At 34.8% G+C, this 25,007-nt stretch overlaps 1 protein-coding gene and 1 pseudogene across 3 annotated transcripts in view; both read right to left on the bottom strand.

Annotated features, from left to right (window-relative positions):
- FSTL5 (follistatin like 5) overlaps positions 1–25,007 on the bottom strand; it is a 789,672-nt gene that overhangs the window by 28,179 nt on the left and 736,486 nt on the right. The gene's annotated exons all lie outside the window — the stretch shown is intronic.
- LOC131508273 (U2 spliceosomal RNA) lies at positions 9,240–9,372 on the bottom strand (annotated as a pseudogene).

Genomic DNA, 25,007 nt, shown 5'->3' with positions numbered 1-25,007 from the left:
GCAGTCAGCACAGAGCCTGATGCGGGGCTTGAACTCACAGACCGCGAGATCATGACCTGAGCTGAAGTCGGGCGCTTAACCGACTGAGCCACCCAGGCGCCCCGAGGAAGATCCTGCCCTTTGATTTGTACTTCTACATTAGCTTCTTAACTGATCTCCACACCTGTCTTAAAACATAATCTCCACAACTGTGCACTTTCCCAGTGAAAATCAGATTTCATCTCATCTCTGATCAAAACTTTTAATGGCTTTTATCACACTCAGAGTAATATGCCAATGGCTCTACTTATTCAAACTCATCTCCTACCACCAGAACTGCAGAGGTCTCCAAGCCGCTCCTCAAATATGCCCAAAGATTTCTATTCAGTATGTTTGCACCCAGCTCCCTCTACCTTAAATACTTGCTTTGATTGTTCTCCCACTTTTTTTTTTCAATCCATATCATCTTCTCAGAAGCATACCCTGCTTATTACCAATCAGTTTACATTCTAATGTCTTATTTGACCTTTTATGTATTTTAGTGGGCTAGAGGTCATGCTTAGATTCTGGTCATCCCTGCGTACTTCAAAGTATTAGTCTCCTCGGGGCACCTGGGTGGCTCAGTGGGTTAAGCGTCCGACTTCGGCTCAGGTCATGATCTCACGGTTGGTGGGGTCGAGCCCCACGTCAGGCTCTGTGCTGACAGCTCAGAGCCTGAGACTGCTTCTGATTCTGTGTCTCCCACTCTCTGCCTCTCGCCTGCTTACTCTCTGTCTCTTTCTGTCGCTCAAAAATAAACAAATGTAAAAAAAAAAAAAAGTACTAGTCTCCAGGCCTTGAAATTAGAGTCTAACTCTTGAATTCTGCTATCAAATCTAAGAATCATTTAGTAAGGCTCTGCTCAGCCTCCAGCAGGCTGTTCTTTGGTTAGCATTATATGATTTCCACATTTCATTCTCTATTAATGTCTATAAATCCCTCATTTGAAGGGTTATTGAGAACACTGTAAATGTTATACGTAAAGTACTTAATAGACTGCCTGGCACAAAATAATGAAGAGGCTCTACTATTACTATGATTGCTGGTCTAATGAGATGCATGAGGTTTCTGAACAGGAAAACTAGTTTTTCCTGCTGAGCTAATGAGAATTTTATTAGGAGTCCAGAACCAATTTTCTTGTTTAGATTGCCTGGACTAATCCAGAAATTACTTGGGTTTAGAATTATCCCACAGAAAGTGAAGCTAGGGATCCCAGGGGCTGAGGTAAAAGTGTGGAGGTCCAGCATAGCTGAGGGCATTTGAGCATCTGGACTGGGTCTTAGGACTGCCTATATTGCCTGTCCTTGACTTCCTCTGACTGACTGTGTAACCACCAAAAAAAAAAAAAAAAAAAAAAAAAAAGGAAAGGATTTGAATATTCTTTACAGGATACCTAAATCCTAGTCTTCAAAGTGCCCTGGGGAATGTATTTTATTTTTAAAAAATAAATCAACCATAATGCGACACATTTCTTTTTTAGAAAAAGAGAGTATGAAAGAGGCCAGAGTGTTGCCTTGGAAAGGACCTATGGCCTGAAAACACATTTACAGCATATTACAATCCAATCACAGCTTCGCTTATCTATTTGGAAAGGCATTTATACTGCACTTATTACCTAGTCCCTGTTAAAGCTGTTTATGGAGACCACAAGGAAGAAATAATTTTTATGCTCCTTTTAGTTTGCTATAAATTCAGAAACAATTTTGCTTGAACAGCTGATCTGTGAATTAATAATGAGGGACTATAACTTTTTTTCACTACAGTATGTCAAGTACTTCTTTGTGTTTAAAAATTGATGAGACTCAAAACCCCATTTCTTTACACGAAACAGATTTCAAAGGCGTCTGGGGCAATCACCACTTCCCTCATAAGGAAAATTCTTTCCAAGATCATGTCTTGGCTAGTAAAAAAATAAATAAACAGTGTTTAGCTTTAAATTCAGTATGAAATAAAATACTATGTTCTTTCATTAAGTACTTCCTGAAAGTATCCTGACAAATGATGTAAAGAATCATTTCTGGTAAAATATGTCATGATTTATCTCAGAAATTCTACCCTAAGGGGCAACTGGGTGGCTCAGTTGGTTTAGTATCTGACTTCGCCTCAGGTCATGATCTCATGGTTCGTGAGTTCAAACCCCTTGTCAGGCTCTGTGCTAACAGCTTGGATCCTGGAGCCTGCTTCGGATTCGGTGATTCCTTCTCTCTTTTCTGCCCCTCCCATACTTATGTTCTGTGTCTCTCTCAAAAATAAACATAAAAGAAAAAAAAAGAGCTTTAAAAAAAATCTACCTTAAGAAACAATTAACTGAGTCTTTTCATAATGTAAATAACTCTCTTAATTGCTTTAATTGGCCTTATATATTTATTTTTATGTCTACTGTTTTTGAAGAAGCAGTATTTTCTCTAGATTATTTTTCATTCACTATTAGATTGAATTTACCAAGACTAAGACGTTAGTGAAATGAGAATCCTATCATTCGTATAAATGGACAGGTATAGGTCAATATGAAAATACTCTCTTCTCCAGATATGATGCCTTAGTCCTGAGCATGGACACATCAGCAGCTGAACCAAAGTCAACCTGAAAGTGACCTGAGGCAGTGGACAGGGTTTGACCTTTCTAGTATTTTATATGGTTTATCATCAGTTGGAGGATAGAGAGGAGATAAAGCTTTACTGATGTTGAAAGATTGCCCAGATTATCCATGTAGTAAGAATAATTCTTAAGGTAACTTTAATATAATTATTTTATCATTGGAAATAGGGTGTTGATTTAATCAAAACATTTCCTGGATGTTTACTGGGATATAGGGATGACAGTAAATGATATAGTGTCTTCAAGGCAAATAGTCTACCCTACTTAAGGTTTTAATTTTTGGGTGGCAGGGAGAAAATTTCCTAAGTAGTTTCTGCAGACGACTTGCATTTTCATTTGAAGAAAAGCTTATACTTTTTTTCCCCCTTTATCTAAATTTTTAAACACATTTATTGGTTTTCTTTTGTGTTTTTTCCCATTCTATCTCTTTATTCATGTGTGTGTGTGTGTGTGTATATATATATATATATATATATATATATATATATACTATATATATGACTATATATGACTATATATATATGGCTATGTATACTTATATAAATATATGTATTATATATTTATATATGCATATAAAGGAAATCCTTTCTCTTTCCTGTTTTCTCTAGGACTCAGTATGCTAATAAGATTTTGTAAATGTATAGTCTCTAAGTGTGGAGACTGGAAGTTTAAGTCAGAAAATGGCAGAACATGACTTTGAATCTTTGCAGATATGCACTCTGCACATGAGCTTCAATTTTACAAATTTTAAAAGGAAAAAAAAAGGTTATATAATGTTGGAAATTTTTTTAGAGGCAGACACTAAAGTGAGAAAGAAACTGTAGCTAGGAAAGAAAATCATTTATATTTCATAAAATGTTGGTATCTTGACTTAATGTTCAAATTTTCCTTATTTAGATATTAGTTACATCAAAGTATGTCAAATACCAATCCAAAGATTCTGGGGATGTGTCTTCTTCCTGTACAATGCCACAAGAATAGGCTGAGCCTAGCAAGGATTTATCTGTAGTTAAGGCTATATTTGACAATATGGCGAGCTGGGCTGTGTTATAGATCTCATAGATCTTTGAATAATCATGTATTGTATTTTAACAGGTATTAATTGCCCAGGAAATTCATATTCCAAAGACTGTTGGCCTCCTTTGGGAGAATGATTAATATTTTGTAATTCTTATATACTACCACAAGGCATTAGAGAGAAAGAAGCAGAAAGCCAGATGTTTTGGTCTGAGACAATCTTAAGACCTTGGCGTTTGCTTTGGAACTGGAGAGACTTTAGAGAGGATCTGGTTCAATCCCTTCATTTTACAGATGAAAATCTTGAAGCCCAGTGAGATTAAAGGATATACCTGAAGTCACACAGCTCGCTTACTGAGGATCTTAGATTAGGTCTTATGTTCTTAAATTCTATTCCTCTCTCAGGAGTGAGATGGTCATGAGTAGAACTTAAAACTACTGTGGGAAATATATATATATATATATATATATATATATATATATATATATTTTTAATTAGTGCATAGAAAGAAGGAAAGAGTAACTAAGAATGATCGAAGATTGTAAACCAACAGAAAATTCCAGAAAACAAATACTTTCAAAATCTACCATTTTCTAGGTAGTATCTCAATCTATACTATTTGTTACAATATTATTTGTTTTGTGTAATTTATAAACATTTTTGTATCTACATATTCTTTACTATAGGCAGATATTAAATTTACTAAAATTGATTAGCATATATAGATATGATATATATGTTATATATTATATATACTTATATATATGTTGTGATATGTATGTTTGTATGTATGCATGTCTGTATATATGTGTATTTTAATTGTATATATGTACACGTATAAATTCTACCCAAATGATATTTATTTAACACATTGTCTGTTAGGTACTACAATAAGTGAATAAGTGAACAGTTTAACAAAATTCTATTACCTTACTTCCAGCAACATAATGTCTAGAATGCAAAGATAAAAAAAACCTCTCTGATATAAAGTACAATATAAATGCTACAGTAGCTATAATCATAATCAGTTTGAAGAACACAGGAAATGGACAGAGTAATACAGATGCAGCTACAGAATGATACTGAAAAAAATATGGAAAAAAATCCTTAAAAATAACAGACACAATTTGATGTGAGTTTTAAATGAGAGACAGTCCTTGTAGGCATGTGTATGAAGGTGGGTGTTTTTAGTACAGGAATTATTCCAAGTTCACTTCTACCACATTCCACTTTCCCTTTCCAAGCTTGAGGGCACATATCTTTCAATAGAAGAAGGTAAATTTTTATTCTACTTATTGAGAGGACTAAAACAACCATATTTTCTCTGATCTGTAGCTATGAGGACCTTGAAAATAATTTCACATAAAATTTACTTAGTTACCTAATGGTCTCTAGCCACACTTAAAATGATTGCCAACTGTCTCAGAGAATTCAGCAAAAGATTTTTGTATATGTTTATTTATTTTTGAGAGAGAGAGACACACACACACACACAAAATGTGAGCAGGGTAAAGGCAGAGAGAGAAGGAGCAAGAACCTGAAGCAGGCTCCAGGCTCTGAGCTATTGGCACAGAGCCTGACACAGGGCTCGAACCCATGAACTGTGAGTTCCTGACCTAAACTGAAGTCAGAAGTTTAACTGAGCTACCCAGGTGCCCCTTCCAAAGGTGGTTTTTGAAAGGACTTGTATTCTCAACCAAATATCATGTTAAGTATAAATTATGTCAAAGATTCAGACAATAGATTTAAAGATCTAAATCTATTGTTCAGATTGAAATATAAACAATGCATTATCTACTGCAGAAAACCAAACATCACTAATATGCAGGCATTGTAAACATATAAAATAAAGATTGGCTAAACATTACAAAACTCCCAACTTGGAAACTAAATACTCTAGAGTAGAAGTTAACTTTAAATTTTTGCCTAGACCTCAATATGCTTCCTTAGGAAAATATCGCCCTCATTTTTATTGTTACTTGTAATTTAACTTAATTCAATTAATTTTACTAAACTCTTGCTGACTATTGATTTCTGTAGGATCCATGTTACATGCTGTGTCAGCCATGAAAATAAGATCATCCGTTCTTCTCCTGTGGGGACCCTAATTGACTGAGGGTCTTGGCTGCTGTGCTTTGAAATCTATAGATGCATTTGTGACCTGACCATGTTTTCAACAGGCTGCTCTGAGCCAGTGCTCCAGTCCAGTACTGATAATAAAGCAGACCCATTCCCTCTAGAGGCGAAGCTTCTCTGAATGAGGATTTTGGCTCTAGGACTTCCGAGAGCACTATTAAATCTTCCAGATCTCTGGAAGTCTAGGATGTTTCATCCAAACTGACTTCCTTTTCTTTTCATTGTTCTTCACTCAGGGTCCGACATGCACAGGGTCAGGTAACACCCCCAGCCTTGTCTGTCTCCCTCCCCATTTGTTTTCACAGGTGTTCCTCCTAATAAATTTCTGCTTAGTGTCTGCCTTACAAAAGACCCAGAATAAGACACGTGCATATAAATGATATGTAAAAATAACGCCAAGTTATAATAAGCCATATTGTGAAGGTGACAAAACTTCAATAGAAGCAATAAATTTTTATTAAACCAGAAGGTCAGCCCTCATAGTAAACTGTCAAAATTAGACTGTTCCTTGGCAACTCTCAAAAAACCTATTCATGTTGGTCAATGAATGCAACACTTTATGCTTCTACGATTCAGAAACAATTGGACTTCCCCAAAGGAATCAAAATAGTTTTTTTAAGTGCACTTTATTTTCTGATTATAAAAATTAGCATGCCATTTAAATTTTTTTTTTAATTTACATGATATTTCCTCTATCTGTAATAAGTCCTCATGTTTCTCCCCTTGTTTAGTATGACTAGCCATGGAACTTGCTGTAGTTGTCTTAGATTGATTAATAGAAATTCTCCAACAGACATAAGCAAAAAGCCACTAATTTTTTAATGAAGTCATAGATTTAAGAACACGTCTGTATTGGTCAGCACTTCATGCAGAAGATACAACAGACGGCTCTCAGTTGGAGGAACAATTTTATCAGCCCACTAGTCCCCATAAGAGAACTGCTGACGATAACCCTGAAGAGAGAATGAAGATCTATAAAAGTCCCTTCTTTTGTTTCTTCCATCGACTCTCAAGGGACTTATATACCCTCCTAGATTCTTCCAACTCTTTGGGGGATTTTGGCTATTGACGGCCCACTTGCCTGATGTAAGAAACTAAGCATTCCTCAGTGTTTACTGAAGGGGTGAGCTGATGTTCAAATTTCTGTGCAAACTCTGCTAGCGTTTTCACGTTACAAGCTTTGCCTTCTTTATTTCTTTAAAACTGACTGAACACATCACTGCTACTGCCACTTGTCTGACTTGACCAAAATGGTTGTGTCCTTCACTTCTAATAGAAACGTGTTGGCATTACCTCTGTGATAGCCCTTACCATAATGAATTAAACAATGTTTATATACTAAGCTATTTCACTCAGTTATGAAGAACTTGGTTGAAACACATGAGTTAATGATTTCTGTATCAGAATCTTCCACCTGTGCCTATGTTTGTCTTCAAGGGTCGGATTACGTCCATCAAAAAAATTGGGACATTGCGTTTACTAAGAATAATAAGAATTACCGGCTCTTATAGAGATAGAGGAAAGTAAAGCCTTCCCCTAACTGGTTTCAAGATTGCAGAAGAAACTTTCTGAAATATGTGCAAGTGGCTTCCACTAATTACATTCAATCATTCCCTAACTGAGCATTCCTGTGCCAGACAAGGAGCTGTGGGCTAGGGAAAACAGTACAACGATTATGATTCTGTTTGTTACTAGGAACCTTATTCTCATGGGGAAGATAAATATGTGAACAAATAATTTTTGAAAACTGAGTTCTACTGTCATATACACTTGCATAGAATTCTATGAAAATGCAATTATCAAGGGCTGAAATGCTTCAACAGATGAGATTAGGCACGGAGACCTTGCAGCATAAGAGAGCCTGGAATAGTAGAGGCACTGTGAACAGTCTGTGTGAAACACAAGATAAATATTAGGAAGTAGCAGATGGTGAAGATGAAGAAAAAAAATGAAAAACCTAGGTCACAAATGTCTTTAATGCCATGAAAAACATTCTGGTATTTCTTTCAAAGATAATGTGTGTCACTGTCCTATTTGAAGCATTGGTTTGATTCTAAATGCAATATGAGTACTAGGGTCAATTAGACAAATTAGGACATATTTTTGAGTAGAATCAATAGCACTGGTTGATCTTGTGAAAGCGTGAAGTGAGATGGTGGATGAGAAGTCCACATATAAGCAGAAGTCACATGGCAAGACGTGGGATGGGGAGAAAAGTACCAACTGAAGTTTTGTTTTGTCTTGTTTTTAAATCTATATTCAAGTTTCTTTTTTTTTTAATGTTTATTTATTTTGAGATAGAGACAGCAAGTGTGAGTGGTAGAGGGACAGAGAGAGAGGGAGAGAGAATCCCAGGCAGGCTCCATACTGCCAGCATGGAGCCCAATGTGGGGCTCAATCCCACAAACCATGAGATCATGACCTGAGCTGAAATGAAATCAAAAGTTGGATGCTTCATCAGCTAAGCCACCCAGGCACCCTAAGGGGATTATACATTTCTGAAGGGGAGCACTTGCCTTTTTGTCTTGGTGATGGAGGACCAATTGTCTATAAATGACTGTGTGGGCAAAAGTGGTAAAGGCAAACAACTCACTCCCTCAGCCCCACGCACATCAAGGCTGTTTAGAATAAGGCATGTGTGCAAAAATAGCCTACAATAGGGAGAATGGAGTTTCATTAAAATCAAGGAGGGTGAAGAAAAATGCTTTTAAAAGTCTGTGGGTGTAGGGAAATTTAACTCAAATAGCTGTCTATAAAAATAAGATAACGTTGAGGCATCTGAAGTGATTTTCTGCCTATGAGCTCCATCTGTCCGTTTGAAGTTTTTTACATTTATCTCTAAGTGGGCCAAAGTCTATACTTATTTTTTTTCTTTTATGTTTACAATGTACTAGCAAGAAAATAACAACTGTTACATACAAATAAATGAGCAGCTTATTGTACTGGATGTGTTCATGGTGAAAATGAATATACCATTCAACAAAAGCATTTCATCTAAAATCACTCATATGTTGCCTTTTAATTATCCTTTATGTCTTGCTGATGATTAAAAAAATAGGTTGCCCAGTTACCATCTTATATGGCTACAGAATCGTATTTTTCCAATATCTCATGGAAAAAAAGATTATAAAAGTCTAAAGAACACCCAGAATTATATTTCAATTCTATAATTCATGAACTAAATGAACGAAAGATAACTGAATTGAATTAAAGTATATCACTACTGGACAAGGGTTCAAAAGTAAAATTAAATTGAAGAATCTAATATAATGAATCACTATCTTAAAGATACTTAAATGTTTTTACAGAGTACTTAATTATCACATACGAAATAACATTTTGGAAAAGACAAGCAATCAACTCTGATATAATAGATTAGAAATGAAAATCCATATTATAGTAGTTCCTGTCTCATACTTGAAATTGAAATATATATTGTATCCTTTCTAAAGCCTGTGCCTGTAATATTTTATAGTGACTGTAAATAATGTTTTTAGAGTATATAACACACTGTCAGCCATGAAGGAAGCTCATAGATGATGGTATTAAACTGATAAGAACAGATACTACACTTGATCTTAGCCAAAAGGCCTAGAAGCGATCATAGATGATGATAAAAATGAGGAATGAGCTTGCTTGTTTTCCACCAGAAGTAATTTTTAAGCATTGAAACCACCAGAACACAGCACCACCCAATTATTATAAAACATACATTATAATCAATATAATTTAATTGATTTGATGTCTTATAACACAATAAGCCATTGTTTATACATTAGCAATGAACATCTCTCAAAAAACATCCCATAAAACAAATTTCAGAAATATGTCTGACCAAACAATAGATTGTGCAAAATCTCTCCACAAAACAAACACACACAAGGGGAAATGTTAAATGGAAGTAAGTGTGTATGTACTTGTGTTGAGGAATTGGGTCAGATGGGTGTCTTCAACAGAGCAAAGTTTTTAAGAACATTCACACGCAGCACTCCAACGAGACTATGCAGGTTTGTGTCCAGCTTCATGATGTAATAACTTGTGTGACGTTGAGCAAGCCATTGGGTTTTTCTGTGAATCTGTTTCTTTTTTTTTTTTTTTAATATATGAAATTTATTGTCAAATTTGTTTCCATACAACACCCAGTGCTCATCCCAACAGGTGCCCTCCTCAGTACCCATCACTCACCCTCCCACCCACCCACCCCTCCATCAGCCCGCAGTTTGTTCTCAGTTTTTAGGAGTCCCTTATGCTTTGGCTCTCTCCCACTCTAACCTCTTTTTTTTTTCCTTCCCACCCCCATGGGTTCCTGTTAAGTTTCTCAGGATCCACATAAGAGTGAACACATATGGAACCCTGTGAATCTGTTTCTTAACGCATGAGATGGAATTGGTATGGTTGTTATGATTAATAAGCTAAACAAGCACAAGATACATTCCGTTGCACAGATTAAGTAGTTAATAAACACCAGTTATTTTTGAAGTGATATTAAAAATATCTGACAACTTATAGGTCACAAGCACCAACCAATTAGAATGCATGGCAACCTGGTATACACCTCCTCAATACAAACCCTGATTATTTAATACACACTTATATGTGCATGTGTAAAATATATGTGCATAAAGAGTGATTTGTAACCAACTGACACTTTTCAGTTGTTATTACTGCAAAGTTAAGTTATTCACATAACAAGTTATAGAGATATCCTTTAGTGTATCTGAAGATTATGTCAGGAAAGTTCTCCAGGTAGTGGCCAAAATGAGTTGGCTCTTTGAGAGGCATTTATTGATGCCATGGTCTGGCATATTTTCTATAAATGATTGAAAATGGATTAGTGCCATTTCAGAAGCTTCAGGTCCTGTCAGAAATAGATAATGCCTAACAATACAATATATGCTAATATTAGAGTCATAGAGAAAATAAGATGACTTTGGAGTTCATCTCACAATGACAAGCATATGTTTGATTTTCCTTTTTTTTAAAACCATAATAAAAAAAAAAGAATAACCGTAATGTTCCTAGGGGGTACCTAAAACAAACATTTCATCATTGAACATGTAAGGGATGTATCAACATACAGATTTTTGTTCCATTTTTTATCTATATATCATCTATCTAACATCCATCTAGCATCTATCTATCTATCATCTATCTATCTATCATCTATCTATCTATCATCTATCTATCTATCTATAGCAGCTAACACAATGAGTGTAATCACATATCTGGACTTGTTGATGAAATATTTTATTTTCTCTCCTCCTACCCCTACAGAAAGTCTCTGGCAGTCTCAGTCTCCAAAAGAATGGGGATTTGTCTTGTTCTTTTCATGCTGTTCCGAGTTTCCTAATGAACATCTACTATGCTGGTGGTTGTTGATTCTGTTCAAAGTACTGATGTGCCTCTGGACCGGCCAGATAACATATCTAGATTTTATTTTGGAGATCCTTGTTTTTGCCACGTTTTCATCTCACTCTTGTGTGAAGGTCTCTATCATGGCTGTGATTTCAACAACTAATGGTGTTTTACTTCAAAAATTACACTATAGGATTAATGTTTACAGTGGCACATATTGAACATAATAGAAATAACTGCGAACAATTCTTTATTAATTCATTTTGAGTATGTACTGATATTCCTAGTAAACTGAATAATAAATTTTGAGAATGTTCAAACATTTACCTATATAATGCTCGTCAGGCAATAAGCATATAGATTTATGATTTGATTACTCTGATAGTGACACTAAAAAATTCTCCAGTATTCCATTTGATAGATATTTATTTAGATTTCTTCTATGCCATCTTTGTTACAGGATGTTTTTACTCAAACTATTTCTCACCAGAGAGAGATAAGGCACTCAATACAGCTACCCACAGTTTTGTGAATCATCAGTCCTCATGATTGACAACAAAACAAATCAAGACAAACCACACTATCCTTGGTTTTGAACTTTTTCCTATATCTTGTTTGCAGAAGACTATGAGTTGCTTTCTCTATAGCACCAATATTAAAACTTAAAATTAAGGGGTGCCTGGATGGCTCAGTCGGTTAAGTGTCCTACTCCAGCTCAGGTCATGATCTCACAGTTCGTGGGTTCAAGCCCTGCACTGGGCTCTGTGATGACAGCTCAGAGCCTGGAGCCTGCTTTGCATTCTGTGTCTCCCTCTCTCTCTGCCCCCCCCCCCAAAAAAACTAAATAAACCTTAAAAAATTTAAAAATAAACCTCAAAATTAAAATGAACAAAAAAACCAAAGCTTCCTGAGCTTTATAAGTTATTTAATAAATATACTGAATATCAACTACAGATGAAGCTCTTCTTTGCTGTGTTATAATTTGATAAATTCAATAAAAAAATTACACTCTTCGGAGAAATATTAGCCATGGGGTGGGTAAGGTTCTAACTTACTTGTAAACCTTACTAATTAGTCAATAGTGCTATAAACTAGGTTAGTAGTAAACTGAAACTGAGACACCTAGGGGCTCCTGGGTGTCTCAGTCAGTTAAGCATCCCAACCTGCTCAGGCCATGATCTTCTGGTTTGTGAGTTCAAGCCCCACGTGGGCTTTGTGTTGAAAGCTCAGAAGCTGGAGTCTGCTTCAGATTTTGTGTCTCCCTCTCTTTCTGCCCCTCCTCCTCTCATACTCTGTCTCTGTCTCTCTCTCTCTCAAAAAATGAATAAAACATTAAAAACAAAACAAAACCCTGAGACATTTAATGAAATGTCCACTCCAATACACATTGCTTTGAACCAGAAAAAAAATCACTGAGTAAATGTCTCTAGAACATTTTCAGAATTTCATGAAAGATATAAATTTCAAACAAACATTCTAGGAGATTTATAAAGAAATCCACCTGAGAAAGGAAAAAAACAAACTAGATTCTCTAAATCTTAGAAGAATTATAATATTCCCAGCGTTCAAGGTTTTGTTCAGTCACAAGTTTCAGTCTAATCCTAAATGAAATAACAAGTTTCTCTCTGAGGAAAGTCCTAGTGAATTTTCTTTTCTTAGCACTTAGAGGAAATGTGGATTCGTGCAAACCATAGAGATAGATGCCCAGATTGAATAAACCAATGGCCTCGTCTGTAACCACTGTAATTTAAAGGACGCTGAGAAAACCTCAACAAATGAAGCCCTATAGTCTCAGTGTTACTCTTGAGCTGCCTCAAGTGATTCAAATATCTTCAAACTGAGTCATCTTCTTAGGATGTTACACAAGTGGTTGATAAATAGCAGCTCCTTATCTCTATAGCACTAAAGCCATGGAAAAGTTTTCAGTAAGCTACAAACTGTGACTTGACTCATTGCCCTTTCCTCTTTTATGCAGAATCACCATGCAAGACAGGCATTCCGAGAAACATTACTAAGTACACGACTTTTTAACAAATATTTACTGAGTGCTAATTTGTAAAACTGCTATAGTTATAGTAACTACACCATAACAAGAAATTTGTCAACCCAAAGCAGTAGGAAAATAGCATTTGTTAATCACCTATAGTGTGCCAAGAACTGCACAAGATCTTGCAACCAACTCAAAATACTGTGAAGTGAATGTCCTTTACAATAGGTGTATTTTAGACATGAGGAAGCCTCCTCTTAGACTCTTTCTTTTGTGAGTAATAGGATATGCACTCCAGACCTTTTAAAAGGAAAAGAATATGGGGATTCATACAGATAGAAATTCTAGAACCAGATCAAGCATAGCTGAAATTTGGTCTAGAGTCATATTAATATAGACCATATTTTTTCTTTGTATATTGGTTCTGCCATCTTCTATCTTGATTTCAGGTCTGGGCTTCACATGGTATGAAAAGAACTGCTGATGCTTTAGATCTCCCAGACCAGCCAGCCTACACAGAAAAACAGAAGCCGCTTTCTAGAAAGTCCCAGAAAAAATTTTTCATTGTAACATATGGGTTCTGAGTGGGTTACACGCCTATGTCTGAACTAATTATTATAGTCAGAGAGAATTTGGGGACGTATTTGTCTATCTCTCTGTACAGGTGCTCTTCCTCTTCAGTTAGTAAGTGAATAAACATATGCAAAAGACACAGACCTAAGAAGAGGGAGGGCGAATCTGTAGCAGACAGTTTTCTTTTTAAAAAATTTACCTTGAGAAAGTTTTTTAAAAAGATTTTGAAGAATCACACCCCATTGGAGTCTGCAGAGAAAAGCAGGGAAGAAATGAAAGTGAAGGTGAGTGGGTAAGGCTTTCCCCTCCTGCCACCCCCACCTATCTCCGTTAAATTAACCTGGGTTGACATTTATTTCTTTTACATAAAGACTTCAACTTCGACATAGGGTTCCATTGCTTTAGTAAGAGAAAAAGAAAGAACACTAATATTTTAAAACTAGGTGTCAGTTGACCTGAATATGGACATAAATTGTGTGTAGTTGTAGGTGAGGAAGGGGGAGGAGTAAGCGAACAAAATCATTCCAGCGAATTAAAGATAAACTAATATTTGAAACAAGCAACATTTCTGGATGAGACACATATCCCTAGCAGACAATTTTTTTAAATGTCCTTTACAAAGTTTAATTTGCTTAAAATTGCACTGTAGTGAGTGGTAGCATCTGAATTTGCATCTATATTATTATCATCTCAAAGTGTGAGTTCTTTTTAAAAAATATCTTTTAATTTTTATTAACTGTTGTGATATTTACATTGTACTATAGGAAAATAAGATAAAGTTTGTATTCACTTTCCTATTGGAATCTAGAATAATGTCTGGCACGTGAACAGTTCAGCTGTATTGAACGAATAAATGAAATAAACTAACAAGTGAGGTGAGGTTGGTGCACTTAACAAGAAGTAAGTTCTGAGGAGAGTGCTAGCACAAATGACAGAGGAATAGAAACTGTTGCATGAATTGGAGTGTTTTTGAGTTTGGCCAGAAGATGGACATATATTAAGAGGGTCTATATCAGAATCAGAGAGAGCCCCTTAGATAAAATGAATGGTTAAGTGGGAACAGGAAAGTATGGTCCATTCGCTGGACCATAAAGTATGTGCAGATCAGTCCTAGGAGTTCAGATCAGTAAGGAAGTGGGTTCAACGTAGTTTGGACTTAACCTATATGCAAAAGGAAATATTTTAACATTTTTTTTCTCCCCAGTGCAGAACTATATCATCACAGCTAGGAATTCAGGAAGAGGGATGTAGTGGTTCTCTGTTTAGTGAACTGAAGTACGGAGAAAAAGAAGTAAAGAGAAACAGTGAAGACCTCATTGCATTAGCAAGGTGCGAGATAAGGAAGCTCAGCTTAGGGCTGTGTCATGAGAGTGGAGAGGAGCAGATTAATAAGTAGACATTATGAAGTTAGACATGAGCAGACAGCAAAAAATTACTGTGGGATCTGTAGGGACTGTAGACACCACATCATATTTTTTTCCTCTATCCCTTCTGAAATCATTTACCTTTAGAAGAGGAAAATCAAACTTATCTAAGCAAAATTAAATACTGTGTTAAAGGCCCCAAAGGATCTGAAGAGCTACTTTCCAACCTAGGTCTTGTGCGAGTCTCAACACAAATGAGAGAGAACGAAAATTCAGAATGCCAAGGGGACTCCAATTAGGGAAATTATAAAAAAAAATTTTATCAAAGGTGGCTTTGAGATAAGCTCTGAAGGGTTTATTGGGCAGATGATGAAGAAACAAGGCATTCTGCAAATAAATGCAGATAGGTGAGAAAATACGGTGTAGGTTTGCTGTGAAGAGGAGAGTTTAGTTGTAGCACAGGTGCATACGAGAGAGAGGGAATGTTTTAAAGGTAAGTTTAAGATAATTTGTAGAGGACATCAGTCATTAAGGTTTACCTGAAAAGTGAAAAAAGGACTTGAACACTAAAATGTATTAAGTGTTAAGAAACTAAATTTAGACACAACTGAGTTTATAGCTGGTTCCAACACTTATTAGTTAAGTGATTCACCATATGTAGAATAGGGATAAAAATTTATGTAGCTGCTAGTTTTAAATGAGGCAGTGCATAAAAATTCTGAGCTCATTGTCTGGCATAGAATAAGTGCTCAATGTTTCCTCATTACTCTTAACATATTATATAATAACCATAGTAATAAGAACAAAACTATAACCAAGCAATGCAACCTGAGGGTATATAAATGATAAAGTAAACTCACACTTGACTTCAGAAAATCAGGCTTTGCTACTATATTAAAATAAAATTGTAGAAAACCACTTTAAATGATTGTTATACATAGGACCAGAGGAAAGTTGGACATTAATCATGAAGCTGTTAGACAATATGAATAAGTGGTAGTCATGCATTTCCTGTATTTCTAATAAATTTCCCATGTACCTGGGCTTCTATTTCTTAATATTTTCATTCCTTTATTTCCTGATAAAATTCAAATTCTTGATTTATTTATTCACATAACTTTTAGGAAATCATTATGAGTTTATCATAATAAAAAAGGTGAATCTCTTTAAATTATTTACCTGAATGACTTACATTTTAATTTAATGATATTGTTTATATTTAACTAGTATAAATACAATAAAGAAAAATATTTCCCTGGTGAATTTGAAATTTTAATAACAACTTCATAATAGGAAGATTAAATATAACGTATCTGCCTTCTGTAAAGCCACATATTATGGTTATCCAAAAGTCTTTTCAAGTATTTAAAAGTTTTAAAAGATGGTAAATGGATCAACTTGAATTCAAATAAGTGGTAAAAGTATCAAAAAGATTATCAATACATCTTTATATGATGTTGTCAAGGCACAGACTTGAGTCAGGAAATGAAAAATGTAAAAAAAGGTTAATGTGACCTCTCTTTTTATAAGGTCTCTGATGATGATACCTATGATATATCTCTTTATTCATAAAGCATTCATTATTAAGTTATCAATATAATGTATATCTCAAAATGACTGTTGCTAAATAATTTCTATTCTATTCTATTTTTGTAGTGTTTATTTATTTTTAGAGAGAGAGAGAGAGAGTGCAAGCAGTGGGAGGGGCAGGGAGACAGGGAGAGAGAGAATCCCAAGCAGTCCCCTTGCTTTGACATGGGCTTGATTCCGTGAGATCATGATCTGATCTGAAATTGAGTCAAACGTTTCACCAACTGAGCCACTGGCACCCCTCTGATTTTATTTCTTAAAAAAATAATTTGTGTCCGAAAAAAAATCTCTCTAAATTATATTCCATTATGTTCCAATGTGAATAGTAATTTGGACAGAAGTAAGGGTTTTTGATGTCAAAAATTACCAAACAAATTAAGGCTATATACAAGGAATCCTAGAAGACATGTCTAGCCCACATAAAGATATGTGTACCTATGATCTACTAAAAATATTTCTTAACATCATCTTCCTATGTAAACTAATAATCTATTTTCAAATTATTTTCATGTATTAATTAAACATTGTCCAGTTTTTAATAAAAATTCTTCAGATGTTCCAAATATTCTATTATTTCATATTTGTGCAGCCAAGTTTTTAAACAGAATTTAAATAATATCCACTTTAATTAAAAACATTAAAATATTTTCTATCACTCAAAGTTGATGAATAATCTTGATTTACATTATAGGGGAAAAATCTAGGTTATTTTAGGATTTTCTTGGCTTAGTTACATAAATCAGCCACTACTTTCATAGCACATGCAAACTCTGATTCCCTTTCGTTTCAAAGAACTAAAAATTGTATTTATGGATGCAAATTACATAAGCATAAAAGTAAGCCTCTACATTATGACAAAAAATGAATTACTGTAATTTCATACAGTTTTCCTTGAAAATCAGTTGCCAATATAGAAAAAAAATCAATAAGTGTTCATTATCTCCCCCAAATAAAAGAAAAAAAATGGAAGATAAGAAAAGTTTCCTTAGTATAGAAAAATTCAGCTAACCTCAGTCTAAACAAATGCAGACATTTTAACCATAACTAACCCAGCTAGCAGCTTTATAAGTCACTTAAGACAAGTGTCATTTTTATCTCCTCTGAAGTTGGCTATTTCAATACATTTTGTGAGATTTATATACCTACGCAACACTAGTGTGTATACCAAAGGATATAACCCTGGAAGTTTGATATTTGTTGCCTAGTGTTCTCAATCTACTCATGAGGTCATGTTGAGTATTTCCATTTATGACTGTTGACAGATGAGACCTAATAAGCAGTTTCTCTATATATCTACTAATTTGGTTGGTTTTTCTGTAAAAGTACATTTTAAAGGCTTCTGATATCCTAAGTACCTTACTTTTGCTTGAACCAAATCTTAACCCTAAAACCTGAAATTTTGCGGCATGGTTACTTTTTCAAAAAGGAGAAGCAAGAGCTAGAACACTGCTACATAACAAGTGAATGATAATTGAATGGAAAAAAAAAAAAGGAATGCATTTGTGTTAAAATTATTCGATTGGCTTACAACAACCAGTTCCTTTTTCCTACATGGATAGTCATAGTACGACAACATCTCACTATCTCACTGTAAATATACAGCTAGATTAAAACAGCACAAAATATCAACTTGGGTAGATTCACAGTGAATAGTTTTGACAGTCTTTTTTTTTTTTTCCAACGTTTTTTAATTTATTTTTGGGACAGAGAGAGACAGAGCATGAACGGGGGAGGAGCAGAGAGAGAGGGAGACAACAGAATCGGAAACAGGCTCCAGGCTCCGAGCCATCAGCCCAGAGCCCGACGCGGGGCTCGAACTCACAGGCCGCGAGATCGTGACCTGGCTGAAGTCGGACGCTTAACCGACTGCGCCACCCAGGCGCCCCAACAGTCTTAAATCATTGTAGACAGAGAATATCAGTGCCACCAATGTTGTCCATCTAAAGACAGCCCCCCACTACCACCACTAATTATACATTTAAATTAACTTTGTTTTTATAATTAACCAAAATTGAAAAGTGATGTATACATAAAAAAGTATTTAGCCACATTCACAGAAAATTTCCAAAATGTTTTATGACAGTAATTATTAATTTATGCATGATTATCAAAGATAAAATTATTTATTTAACAGTATTGCTTTGTTGAGCCACAGTAAGTCTTTCATTCAAAAGGGAGTTTTTGTTATGCTGTGATACTTGTATTTAAAGTTTAAGTACTTTTATCAAATGTTTCAGCAATAAAAATTAATGAATTCATAAGATATTCTGGTAAAAGATATCATCTTCCTTCAATAGAATAATAATATAGTCACTTCAGATAGAATTAGGAACTCCAATATACATTATTCTTTTGTATACACATTTTATGAGATCTAGTTAATGCTTTATAAGCTTGATTCAAAATACTATAATCTATTAAATATATGCATGAAATAGGTCATGGAGTGCATATATTAAATTCACATAAGAAATTACTTAAATTCTCAGGATGAGCTCTACCCCTCAACTTAGTGTATTGCATTATATCTTCACTTTTTATATGTTTATTTACTAATGTTTTTAAATGTTTTTATTGTTTATATATATATATATATATATATATATATATATATATTTTTTTTTTTTTTTTTTTTTTTTTTTTTTTTTTTGAGAGAGAGAGGCAGAGTGTGAGCGCAGGAGGAACAGAAAGAGAAGGAAACACAGAATCCAAAACAGGCTCTAGGCTCTGAGCTGTCAGCACAGAGCTTGACACAGGGTTCAAACTCAAAAGTCACAAGATCAGGACCTGAGTCCAAGTTGGTTGCTTAACTGACTGGGCCACCCAAGTGCCCCTGTTTATTTACTAATCTTAATTGTTACCTGAATCTGTTTTTACTACCAAGCAAAGACAGCAATCCATGTAATTTTATCATTGACTCATTTAAGGTAAAATAAGTTAGATTTACCATTTCCAGCAAAACTCAAAATCATATGTGACAAAGGAAAAACAAGTACAAGTATGCTGCACATACCCCACAGCTGTCACCTAACAAGAATACTGGGTCCTATCAAATGGACAGACCTATGTTTTACTGAACACTTTGATGAGTTAGCATAAGGATCTCTGAGAGAAGCAAGAGCTATGTTTCTTTGCATAATAAAACTCAAGAGGCAGATCTGCAATGTAGAGTGTTTCTAAATAACATGTTATTCTTGCTCCATTGATTTCTTCCTTTAAAAATTCTATAGAATGAGTCTATTTAGGGGCTTTATTAAATCCTAGAAGTTGGAGTCTACTAATAACATCTGTACAAAACTTTTCCTTTTTTAAAATAATGAGATTCCCATGTTTTAAATACAGTTTGCCCTTTAAGTCAAATATTGTTTCCCTATACAATAAAAAAAAAAAATTACAGCTAATATGAGCTACTAAGCTAAGTGTATATGTATCCAAAAGAGATGCTGGTCTACTTGGTTCATCCACTTTGGACACTAGGCCTTGCTATTTATTTATTTATTTATTTATTTATTTATTTATTTTTACACAGGGTTCAGATAGTGCAAAGACCTGTTAATATAGGACAGAGACGAAGCAGGGAAGCAGACCGTGTTCTCTAACTCGAGAAATAATGATGATAACACACTGAATACACACACATACGTGCACACACACACACACACACGCACACACATCCCACTTGGCTGCAAGCACACCACTTGGTTTTCTGTCTAAGCATTTTACACTCCATGTGTGTATCACACTAGTATGGTAAAGAAGGTTGAAAGTAAAAAGGTAATCCAGTAACCTTAATGAAAAATAAAAATAGCATTACAGATCCAAGTTGAAGGGTATAATGTGTTTATACTTCTTTAAAAATAAGATGAAGAAAGCTGTCAAGTGTTTATGCAGAAGAAGCTTTGCACCCATGTAATAATGCTGGAAGGTTTTCCAGCAATGATTTGTATATGTATATTCAGACACGCTCATAAATCTACATATATGTACTTTGTTTAATAAGCAACTTATGAATGTCTTATGTTTTTCAGATAGTGCACTAGGCTCTGTACATGTAAGGATCCCAAGATACAGAAGGTCTTGACAATCTAGATTGTGTGTTTGTGTGGAGTAGAGAGGGCAATGAAGAATTTCAGAGACACTGGGAAAAGAGAAGGCCATGGTTTCAGAATTTATGAATGTTTCAGATATTTACTATGTAAGAGAATATAGATAGAAAGAGCTCCCACTCCTAGGATATTTAGAATCCTTCTAGTTTGTTAGTTTATTTCTTTGTGGGAGGAATTAGCATACAAGGATGAATGGAGTAAAAAAAAAAGAACTTCATTGAACTGTGGTTTTGTGAGCTCTTTAAGAATCATTTTGCAAAACAATTTTAATTGTTGCTTCTCATCCTGAGATTATATTTTTCCTAAAAATGAATTGCCCAACTGATATTTTCAATTTCTAATGTGCTAGGATTTCAGTGTAACCAGACAATTTTACTGCTAAAATTGTATCTCCTTACACCTGGCCTATCCATGAATCAAGTCACAAGTGTAGAGTTGTCTTGATAAATGGCTAACCGTATATATAATTTTGCTTTAACAGATTTGATAAAATATGAAGAAGAATGATATACTTTACTTTAACTTTCACTTTCACAGAATGTTTATTTTTCCCTTGGAGAAGCTTCAAGGAAACATAAATCAACTCCAATCCCTTCTTAATCATTTCCTTGCTGTAATTTATAACAGAAAAGGAGTGCTATAGACCTCTCTCCAGACTCACAGAATAGTGCCCGTTACTTGTTATTTCAGTTTTCTTCATCTCTTGCAGTGGAGCCATAGCCATTGGCTGTGCAGGAATTATGACTGATCCGAAACTGGATAAGCACTGAGCCTCTTTTCCACATTTGACTGCAACCCTCTTACATTACACTCTTCATACTCATTCGACTTTTGAGGGTCCTAAAACAGTACCTCCAACTACCCTTTCCTTTCCAGCCCATCAAAATTGAAGAGTAACACTGAAGTCCACCAACCATGGAATTATCCAGTTTGAGATATTTATTCAACACTGACATCATCTTGGAGTATGTGGTAAGGAAGGAAGGAGATTTACAAGGAAACTTTTGGAACATTATTTGTTTGTTTGTTTGTTTGTTTTGTTTTGTTTGGTAGGTCAGGTCCAGAGGAAGAGAAAAATGTGGAAACTGGCATTTTCAGGTGTTATTGCTTTTAAGGTCTCTATTATATATACTGTATTCATCTTATTGTTTATCAATGTAATCATTGATTGAAATAACACACACACACACACACACACACACACACCCTCCCAAATTCAAACATTAATTTTAAGAAACTACATAATCAACCAATCAACCCATAAAGTAAAATGCTAGTAAGAAAGATTATCAAACTTCCCAACAACTCCATTTTCCTCTCAAGAAGTAGAAGCACTTTAAAGGTAAATTTCTAGAGAAATATAACCCAAAGAAACAGGAGAAACAGAGTTTGAAATTCTAGGCAATATTATCAAATGGTGGTGTTGAGGGTGATGTTAAGGTTAGGCAAGCCTTTCAAAGCATCTCAAACAGCATCATCGAAGTTGCTATCTCCCCTTTCTACTGTAGGACTACTCCTGAAGTAGCACATAGTCTAGAAATGACTTCCTTCTTGTATTTACTGTAAGTCTCCTGTGTGCCAGTTGAACTAGAGGGGATTAAACTTGTCTGTAGATGCAGTCATAACTTCAGAGAGGACAAGAGATGGAAGACACGTGATTTGTAGACCTATAAGGGTTAGGCTGTAAATACACATTTTTTCCTTCATGTAGCACCTATTTTAAATTGCTTTAATGTTTATGTATTTGAGAGAGAGAGAGAGAAATCATGAGCAGGGGAGGGACAGAAAGAGAGGGAGACACAGAACTTGGCCTAGGTTGCAGGCTCCATGCTATCAGCACAGAGTCCAATGTGGGGCTGGAACCCAAGAGCTGTGAGACCGTGACCTGAGCCTAAGTCAGACGCTTAACCGCCGGAGCCATCCAGGCATCCCAATGTGGCACCTATTTTAAATTGTATCAAAGGTATTATTTTGGTCAGGGAAAATTTTAAAGAATTTCTTAGAGCCCTAAATGTTGTGCCCCTTTAATGGAGGTGAAACGATCTAGCTGTTACCTTCTTCTCCTTATCTTCCAATTACTTTTATTCATGACAAGTCAAAGGCTCTCAGAAAGACTTCTGCTAATCCCTGCATTTGTTGTAGTTGCTGGCCTTCTAGGTATCTTGCACTAAGCTTTATCAAGTTTCCTTGCTCTGAGCCACCTTGGCCCCTATGTAATTTTCTCTTTAGTCACCCCTCTACCAAGAATAAATCATTCTTTGGAAAAATTATGGAAGAACTTTCAAAAGGCAGGGGGAGTTCCATGGAATTATTTTGTCACTCATTGCTTAGATATCTTCCACCTCATTAGCTACTCCTCTTATTTTTTCAATTCTGCTCACCCGTTGAATCTTTACAGGGAAAATTAAAAAAATATATATGATAATTTGATAAATCACTGCCAAACCTGTGTTTTTTTGTTTTCTATACTTATTAGAGTAAAACTTGCACAGTAAGTTGTAATCTTTACACATACTACAACACAAAATTGACATTAAATTCTTTTCTCTTCAGAATGGTACCAAAAATTAAGCAATATAAATTATGTAAATGTTCATTCTTTATGAATTTTAGTTGCTTTGAAGTTAATACAACCATTGTAATACAATCATTTTTCTGGGGGAAAAAAAAACAACTTGGTTTTAAATCACTTTTTAAAATCTAATTTAAAAAATCAGTACAAAAATTATAAAATCTCCCATGCATTAGCCAAATCATAAAAATATTAAGAGTAGAACTATAATATCATTCAAATATATTTATTTGCATTTAATGATATTATAATAACTCAGCTCTTTGGGTACAAGTTATGAGTACAATATGAAACATTTTCCTTTACATTTGTAGAGCACTTTTGATTAAGAAAGAAATTTTTTTCTTTTTTCTTTTTTCAGGGAATTTAAATTTTCCCTGAACAGTTGGAGGGGGGATATTGACCAACTCACACTCAAATGTATTAAAAATATCTATGCTAGAATTTTAATAACATTTTAAAAACAAACTTTCAGTCAACCTTTCAGAAGTTGAGTAAGTAGTTGGAACTTTGGGGAAACACGATTATAATACACCTTCTCTCATCTTCCTGGAAGTTTAGTTTCATTAAAATAAACTGAATTCACAACTGGGGCTCACATATGCATATCTTAAAGAATGGCTGCACGCTGGTTGGAGTTCTTTATTATCTTCTGGATAAGCACTCATATTCAAGAAAGTGGAAGGCAAGGACACAAGCTTGGTCCAGTAAACAGAAGTCAACAGTTTAAAGACCATTTTGATTTAGATCAAAGATAGCATGGCATTGATGTATCTGTTTTATCCCCGGCCTAGGACTCAGGTACCCTTCTGATTTCTACAGAGAAAAAAGGAATACATAAAACTAAAGGGGATTTTTCTTTAATAAAGTGTCACTCTATAAGATAGATTTAGAATAACTATATGTGGCCTAGGCTGTGTCTCTCAAGGAATGGGAAGGAATTCAGCTGAGAAACTGAATGAGTAGATGGAACCAGGCCTTCCTTCTCAGATATTTTTAAAATGGAAATTATTTTTTTGAAATGAAAATTCTTCAGGCCATTCAAAATGGGTGAAGAAAATGTGAAACATATGTACACACACACACACACACACACACACACACTGGAATATTACTCTGCCATAAAAACAAATGACGTGTTTCACAACAACATGGATGGACCTAGAGGGTATTATGTTAAGTGAAATAAGACAGACAAGGACAAATATCAAATGATTTCCCTAATATATAGAATCTAAAAAGCAAAATAAGTGAACAAACAAACAAAAACAGAATCATAAATACAAATAGAAAACTGGTGGTTTTGAGGGAGGGGCTAGAAAGCAGGATGAGTGAAATAGGTGAAGGGGACTTAGAAGTACAAACAGAGAATATGGTCAATAACATTGTAATATTTACGTATGGTGACAGATGGTAACTACACTTACCATGGTGAGTACTTTATAACACAGACAATTGTCAAATCACTATGCTGTACACTTGAAACTAATATAACATTGTAGGTCAACTATACTTATGTTAAAAGGGGGAAAATAAATTAGAATCTCAAGGACTTTTAAAGTACTGAGAATATTAAGCTGTCTTAAAAAGTGAATATCTTCCTAAATTTTGTGAAGACTGAATTTTTTAAATTTTTTATTAAGTTTATTTATTTATTTTGAGAGAGACAGAGATAGCACCAGTAGGGAAA

Source organism: Neofelis nebulosa, chromosome 3, assembly GCF_028018385.1.
Source record: "Neofelis nebulosa isolate mNeoNeb1 chromosome 3, mNeoNeb1.pri, whole genome shotgun sequence".
NCBI lineage: Eukaryota > Metazoa > Chordata > Mammalia > Carnivora > Felidae > Neofelis > Neofelis nebulosa.
This window is presented reverse-complemented; position numbering and strand designations above follow the sequence as displayed.